Below are 7,836 nucleotides of genomic sequence, written 5' to 3'. Positions count from 1 at the left end.
ATATGAGAGGTCAAAATAACAACACTACTGATAAAGTTGATATTGATAGATGTGGCTTTATCACTTAGTAATTGGGCTTCTTGATCCTGAACCCCAGGATTAGGGAAACTAGCCCACTCATTCATAGATTGTGCAAGAAAACTGTAGCTCTCCCTACTCCCCACTCCATCCTCCACCCCATCCAGGGAAGACCCCTTTAAATTTTACTTCCTGGAGGAGGAAAGTAGAATGTATATATCCTGGGAGAGTCTGGCTAAAAAGAGCCAGAGGAGTTGTATTGAGCATACCCAATTCATTCTTTCCAAATTTACCAGAGAAATGACCACTTTGCCCCAAGGGGTCAAATCAAAAATCAAATCTGAATCTGATCAAATCTCTAAATCTAACTACTAATTCACCAGCAATATATGAGACAAAGAGACATTTTCAATGATATCTAAGCAATTCATGCCTACTGTGGGACCTTCTGCAGGATAAATGACTCAGGTTCCTCAGCCAATAAATTTCAAAGAAAAAAAAAAGATGGAAAGTAAATGTATAGATTAAAAGAGATCTAAGAAACTTATAAACTAATATTAATGATTGGATCTTATTTGGACTCTGATTCCAAAAACAAGCTGAAAAAAATTATGACATAATCTGGGAAATGTGAAGTCTAATTGAATTTTTTAAGGCTAACTGAACATTAAATAATATTAAGGAAATAAGTTTGAGTGTCATAATGGCTTTGTGGTTATGTTGGCTTTTTTTTTTAAAGTGTTTTGACTTCCCACGCAGTTGAGGATACTGTAGTCAAAACCTGGTAGAGGTGAATTGGAATGTTCTCGGCTACTGTTCTCAGGAGATGAACTGATAAAGTCAACAGAATATGTCTGGCATACAAAAAAAGTAAACTACGACTTTATAATCTGCTCACACTATTATTTCTCTCATTTTGAGAAGCTGCCTCTTACTGGGTTTCCTAAATTTAGCATCTTTGAGGGAGTCATTCCAGTCAGCTCTGAAATCTGGACTTTCTTATCTCTTTCTAGATTTATTTAGGATCTAATCACTGTTTCTGAGCTAATAAAAATTCAGACATCTTACTCTGTTCTTATACCCTCTTTAAGAGCAACTAGACCTAGATGCATCTCCTTTTCCCATTTTTATCCACCCATTCTGGTCTTCTCAACATGTAGTGAGAGGAGGTTAGTCTCTCCATGGTTCCCTCTCTTGGGTGAGGTAATTTCAAAACAGCATTATTGTGGATCAAGTTTGGAGCAGTCTGATGAATAATACAACTGGTAAACAACTGCTCTGCAGCCCCCATGTCTGAAAGGCTCCTATACAGAAGGACTCTTTTCCCCACGACTGAAGCCTTCCTGCTTCAGCTACCCCTGCTTATTAAGGCACTGCAGCCCACCAGCATCTCTGTGTGGCCCCTGCGTGGCCCATGCACAAATGCTAAGTCTAACAGCCGTGTAGTTCAAGGATAAACTGCAGCCATTGTACCCAAGGCTCTCACTTTTACTGTGGCTCTGCCTTTCCTGAGAGCAGCGTGGCCAGCACGGGCTTGCTAGATTCTGTGCAGCAGGCACCTGCTGAGGCCAGTGTCAGCTGAGCCATTCCCACCTGCCCCACCCCTCGGACCCTGGCCCGGGGTGGTGTCTGCCTAAATAAATCTTGAGGCCACCCACATGCACTGAGACAGAGTAATTTTGGCTGAAGGCAGGAAGGCCTGCCCCTGTATCTTAAAGCCAACCCACTGCCCTGCCTCTATAAAAACAGATCCTCACCAGTTGATAAAGTCCCGAGTCGTGGGGACCCACCAAGGAGAAAACCCCACACTCCTGGCCCAAAAACCTGAAGCTGCCATCCAGTTACAACAGGTAAGAACCAACTCCACCCATAAACAAGCCATCCACGTGGTTCCATGTAAGCCTCCACAGACCACACAGTCACAAATACATGCTGACTAAAGTCCGTACGTTCCAAAGCTATGCATCCTGGCCTCACCAGAAGCCTCTTCACATGTTGGTTGGATCCCCAAATTCTACTCCTTGTTTATTTCTTAAGTCTCCTTTTTTTTTTTTTTTAAGATTTTATTTATTTATTTGGCAGAGAGAGACAGCAAGAGAGGGAACACAAGCAGGGGGAGTGGGAGAGGGAGAAGCAGGCTTCCCGCTGAGCAGGGAGCCCGATGCGGGGCTCGATCCCAGGACCCTGGGATCATGACCTGAGCCGAAGGCAGACGCTTAACGACTGAGCCACCCAGGAGCCCCTATTTCTTAAGGCTTCTGATCCAGTGAAATTGGATCTTGAAGTTCTATGGATCCTCAGTAAATAGTTCCCTCTTTCCCTCTCCTCAGTTCAAAACCAATTAAAAGGTAGAAGTCAACATACTACTTTTATTATTGATAAAGCTCATATTGGAGAAGGTGATTTATATAACTGGATAAATTTTCTAATAGTGAGTCCCAGAAATAAAGAGAGGTTTACCTACCCAGTTACAGATCAGCCTGGAAAACGAAGGTCTCCCCGCTGGGGCAAGTCCCTTGAAAATGTCCTACAGAATGCATGCTTCTGTAGCCAGTCCGACTGCCAAAGAAAGACACGGAAGAGCTGAACCAGTGTGCTACCCTTGTTCTTCTCAAATTTTCTGGTAAGTTACCGACTTCTCTTCTGGGGAGAGAGGCCAAGAGTGTCACTCCAGAGGAACTCCCTCTGTATGAAACAAACCCCTGAAAGGGAGGGAAAACCACTTTTCTCCAAGAGTAGTGTTAAAAAGAAAACCATCGGCACACACCACTTGCCTGAGGACCTCCACCCCAGTCCACCTGCTCCTTCCACACTATCATCAGTGATTGTATACTGGGGAGCACCCTCTGCTCAGCCTCTAGTTCACCTTTCCTGCTGGCTGACCAACTGGGAATGTTCTATATCTTGACAGAAGTATAGGTTACATAGGTGTGTGCATTTGTGCAAATGCACTGAACTATACACAAAAGATCATTGTTCACGTGTGGATCATGTTCAATCACACTGTTGATGTTCACACCATCCTATGGATTTGCCAAAACCTATGTAACTATATACCACAAAGAGTAAATATTAGTGTAAGTTAGAAGGGAAAAATTAATACCCCAGGTAGCGGGGGGAATGCAAAATAAAATACAAACTATAGCAAATGAGCCTACCTGCTTGACAAATGAATAACATAACTACAATGAAGGAGGTGAGAAGGAAACCAAATTTACTTTGGAAAACTATATTTTGAACAGATACTGTAAGACTGAATATAAAAGTAAGCTATCAGCAGAAGGGAGGAGGGGAAGGGACAAAAGCAGGGAAGGAACTATTTTGTTTCGAAGAACCTACAGTTGCCCCCAAGGAGACGCCCAACTAGGTGTTTCACCTGATAGCCCCTTGCTAAGTGTGTCTCGCCTGGTATCTCCTTACCGAGCCAGTTTGAGCCGGATTGGAGCTGAGGACCTGCGCAGAAGCCCCCCTGAGTTGTCCTGAAGTTACCTTTAGTTCATTATAATACCAAGATCTCCTTCTACGGCAGTTTTCTGCCATTGTTAGACCATATGATGTATGCACTAGCATGTTGCCATGCTAGGCATGCCCAACTGAACCAGAAGTGCCTAAGCTCCCTGCCCCGCCCACTAATACACTAAATCAAAGCTTCCTGTGCTAACACCACAGGGAGACAGTGCTTTGAGAGCTATCTCCCTGTCTCCTTACTTGTACCAAGTAATAAAAAGTTCTTGGCTTACAAATTTCCTTGGGTTGTGTTCAATTTGATACCCCCAAGTGGCAAACCCCTGGAGTTCAGTTACAATTGCAATTTCAATCTCCCATAGAAATGTAATCTAAACCAGTCAGTCAGAACTGTTCTGGTCAGCACCAATGAAGCCATCTGTCACATGGGCCCTGTCCATCCCCTGACCCCCAAAGGAAGATGAGCTAATCTGCATGGTAAGACCCCCTGCCATTTCCCCAAGGGAAGGTGACTCTGCCTGAAACAATCCTTTCTTTTCCTTCTGCTAATAATGTCTTGCCACACCCTCCTTCCTATAAAAATCTTGTGTTTTTGTACAACTTCTCAGAGCATCTCTCTACACCCACTAGATGGGGCGCTACGGGATTCACAAATCACTTAATAAAGCCAATTAGATCTTCAGATTCACTCAGTTGAACTTTTGTTCTTTAATAGTCATCAAGATTAATCATCCTAGACAACACTAAGACACCTTTTGTTCCTTTCTGTTGTGTGTCATGAGAAATGTAAAATGACCAGTTTCCAATTTAGTGGAATCATTACTACAGCCCCCTAGTGGAAATGTTCCTGAGTTGGGTAGTAAAAGAATCTTGGTGTCAGGAAGCCAACATTTTGAGAATGGTTACTAAAGTATAATTATGAGTAAGGACACTCCCATCTTCCAAAGAACATCTGTCTTTTGCAGAGCTTTCTGCCAGTCGGGCATTTTTGTTGTTACAAAAAAGCTGCAATGAATATCCTCGGGGCCCTTCTGTCAAAGAGCCCGAGAGTCTAGTGGAAGAGACTAATATTAAGTCAATAGTTATGAAAATAATTACTTAATTATCATCGTGGTAAATGTTAGGAAATGCTGGGACAGGGCATTATGCAAAGGTCTAACCACATGGGGTTGAGGGCGAGTCACAAAAGGCTAAGGAAGTCACATTTAAGGAAGTCACTAAGAAAGTGACATTTGAGCTGACACTTGAAGGATGAGTAGGAGCTGGTCAGGCAACAGGGTAGAGATAGGTATACAGACGAGGCAGAAGGGTCAGCATGTGTGAGGGCTTCCTGGCGGGGTGTGCACCACCAGCACACCACACACACAAGTGCATACAGGCAAGAGAGGTGGGCCCTTTAGGGAGTTAGTTGCTAGCGAACCTGTCTGCCTGATCCTTAGAATGGGGCGGGGAAAGGTGGAGGGGTGGCAGGGACTGGACAGCCAAGGACTTTATGTGCAACCGGGAAGTGCTTTGTATTTAATTTATCCGCTACACGGTAGAGGGCTACTGGAGGGTTTTCAGGAAGGATTTTCGGAAGCTCTAGCTTGTGGCAGTGTGGAGCATGGTCTAGAGAGGGATAAGGCTGAAGACAGGAAAACCAGGTTGGGGACAGAACCAGCTGTGTGACCTTTGTTTGGCAAGTCACATAGCCTGGCTGAGCTCCAGTTTCTCCATCTGAAAATGGGGATGATAATTCCCACTTCATAGAGCGTTGTCATGGTGGCTGAGATAAAGTGTTACAGACGTTAAATGCTCAGTAAATATCACATTTATTATTTGCCTAAATTCTTCATTCTTCCTAACTTTTCACATCTACTTTGGTACAAAATCCTATTCATCCTCCCTCCTAAATACCCCTAAATCTGTTTTCTCCTCCCTATCTCCCTTCTTTACTTAATGCTCATAAATTATAATTTGGTTGCCCACCGGGGTTCCTGCATGCAATCTGTTCCTCCCCTAAGCCACCCCACACCTTGGCTACTGGCAAATTAAACAGAACCCTGCATTTCATCTGCCTACCTGAAAACCCCCCTGATTCTTCATGCATTAAACAGCCATAACCAAATCCCCAAATATGGGTTATAAGATTCTTAATGATCCCCCCCACCTGTGTATCTGTCATCCCTACTCCTTACCACCGTCCCAGCCCATCCCCACCCAGTTCCCTCTACTGCAGACATTTGGAGTGCACAATGATCCCTCAACACCCCATGCTCTTTCACACCCCACATCTTTATTCACACTTTTGCTTCTACTCCAGGAAAGTCCCTCACAAACAAAAACCCTGATCATACTTGGAGACCCTGGGTCAGTGTCAACTCTTTCTTCCTTTACGTTCACAAACTCTCCAAATTCTATATTTCTTCCTTCCCTAGACTTCTACAGCATTGGGTACATCCTTATAGTCCTTATCACATGTATTATAATTATTTTGTTTATATTAATGTTTCACCTCCAAGACTATGGATTTCTCAACAACAGCAACCTTCTTTAATCACCCTTGTATCCTCCCTCAGCGCCTAGCACAAACTCTATCAGGTACTAGACCTGCTGAACAACGCAAGGTATGAATGAATCAAATGTAAAAAGTCATGCTGCATTTAGTCAGCCTGGCAATTAAGAGGACTTGGCCTCTAGGCGGCCTATGTTTAGGGGATCTGCTTGGGCCATCGTAGCGTGGTTCCTCCCTGCCTCCAGGGAATCTGGTTAGAGGAGCAACTAATTCCCTTTCTCTTGTCTCACCTGCTTGTACCTGGACCCCACCTTGGGAAGCCAGCCAGCAGCCCTGTCCTCCTCTGAGACTGCAGTGCCATCTACTGGTGACTGGAAGACCTGCAGATCAGGCTGAAGGAGGAAGGGGAGGAGGAATTAAGGGCCACTTCGGCTTAATCTGGCCATAGAATCTCAGTTATTGGACCCCACACTGGACAGTTTTCCCCACCTATATGAGCCCAGACTTGATGGAGGCCTTATTTGTATTTCCCATTGACCAAAGACCCTCAGCCATATCTCAGTGGTCAGAGCTCTTTCTTCAAACCTCTCAAAGCCAGGACCCCCAACCCACAGTCCCCTTAGAAGGTAGAGACCCTAAACATCCTCCTTGGTCCTCTCAGGGAGTAGAGCCTCTCACTTAGGGCCTGCTGACCACACTTGAGAATCTGTGACAGAAGCCTCTCCTTTAGACTGGTTAAGCAGATGCCTCCATCAAAAGCTTCAGTAAGCAGGGCTACCGACAGATGCCTCAGTGATGAGGTACACTTCCTCAGGTCCTCCATGACCAGAGCACCTTGTTAGGCCCCTCACTGACCAGAGCCTACCCTCAGCAATGTCAGTGACTGGGGACCCTCACTCAGACCTCAGTAATGACATCCCAGGTCAACCCCTTCAGTGACCAGGACCCTCACATAGACCCCTCACACTCAGTTATCCAAGCTTTTCCCTCCGTTCCCCCAGCCCCTCACTCAGCTTCTCAGTGAGCCAGTTCTTACTCAGGTCTCAGTGACAGGGCCTCTACCTCAGACCCCTCCTCAGGCATGGCATTACTGAAGTAGAACCACCAAAACAAAACTGAAAAAAAAAGTTTTTAAAAAGAATTTGATATTTGCAGAAAAGCATCAATGTAACCATCACAGGATAAACCGGAACTGTATTACTGAACTAAACTTATTTTGTGGTTTGTTTTACTTTGAATGACATATGGAGACCAACCACAATCTTTAACATGTTTAGACCTTTCAGAGTCTTGATCCAGCCCCATTCCCTCAGGGACCTAGTGCCCATCACTTAGAGCTCAGAGATCGAAGGGCCTTCATTAAGGTCTAGTGAGCATAACAAGAGCTAGACAGTCCCTCCAGACCGCCCATCTCCTTTCTGCTTCCCTCTGGTCCCCGAAGAAGCTGCCAAAGCCCCTTGCCTCCAAGACTTCTGCCTCCTGCTTTATCCCTGGGCCCCTTGTCCAGACAGGGGCCACAGCTGGGCCCAGGTCTCATGAGGACGAGTGAGCCTGCTGGGCTAATTGGTAAATCCCAGGGATAATCTCCCAAAAGGCCAGCTTTGGCCACCTCTGCCCCAGCCCACATGCATCAGAAGTGATTAGCAATAACCCTCCTTGAAACATTGCTGCCAAACAGTAATCCACGTGAACAGTATAACAGATAAACAAACCAACTTCTACTTTTACCCCAGGCCCCCTGGGAACATAGTACAAGGTCCAAAGTAAATATGATCATGGAAGAAACTGGTGGGATGGATGTAGGAAATTGTGACTCACCATCCCCACTCCCATTCCCAGTCCTCCCAGAACCTTTTGTT

At 45.1% G+C, this 7,836-nt stretch overlaps 1 long non-coding RNA gene across 1 annotated transcript in view; it reads right to left on the bottom strand.

The window, feature by feature from the left end:
• Window positions 1-7,836, bottom strand: part of LOC118538092 (uncharacterized) — a 100,084-nt gene that overhangs the window by 67,310 nt on the left and 24,938 nt on the right. The window lies entirely within an intron of this gene.

Source organism: Halichoerus grypus, chromosome 11 (assembly GCF_964656455.1).
Source record: "Halichoerus grypus chromosome 11, mHalGry1.hap1.1, whole genome shotgun sequence".
NCBI classification, from domain to species: Eukaryota; Metazoa; Chordata; class Mammalia; order Carnivora; family Phocidae; genus Halichoerus; species Halichoerus grypus.
This window is presented reverse-complemented; position numbering and strand designations above follow the sequence as displayed.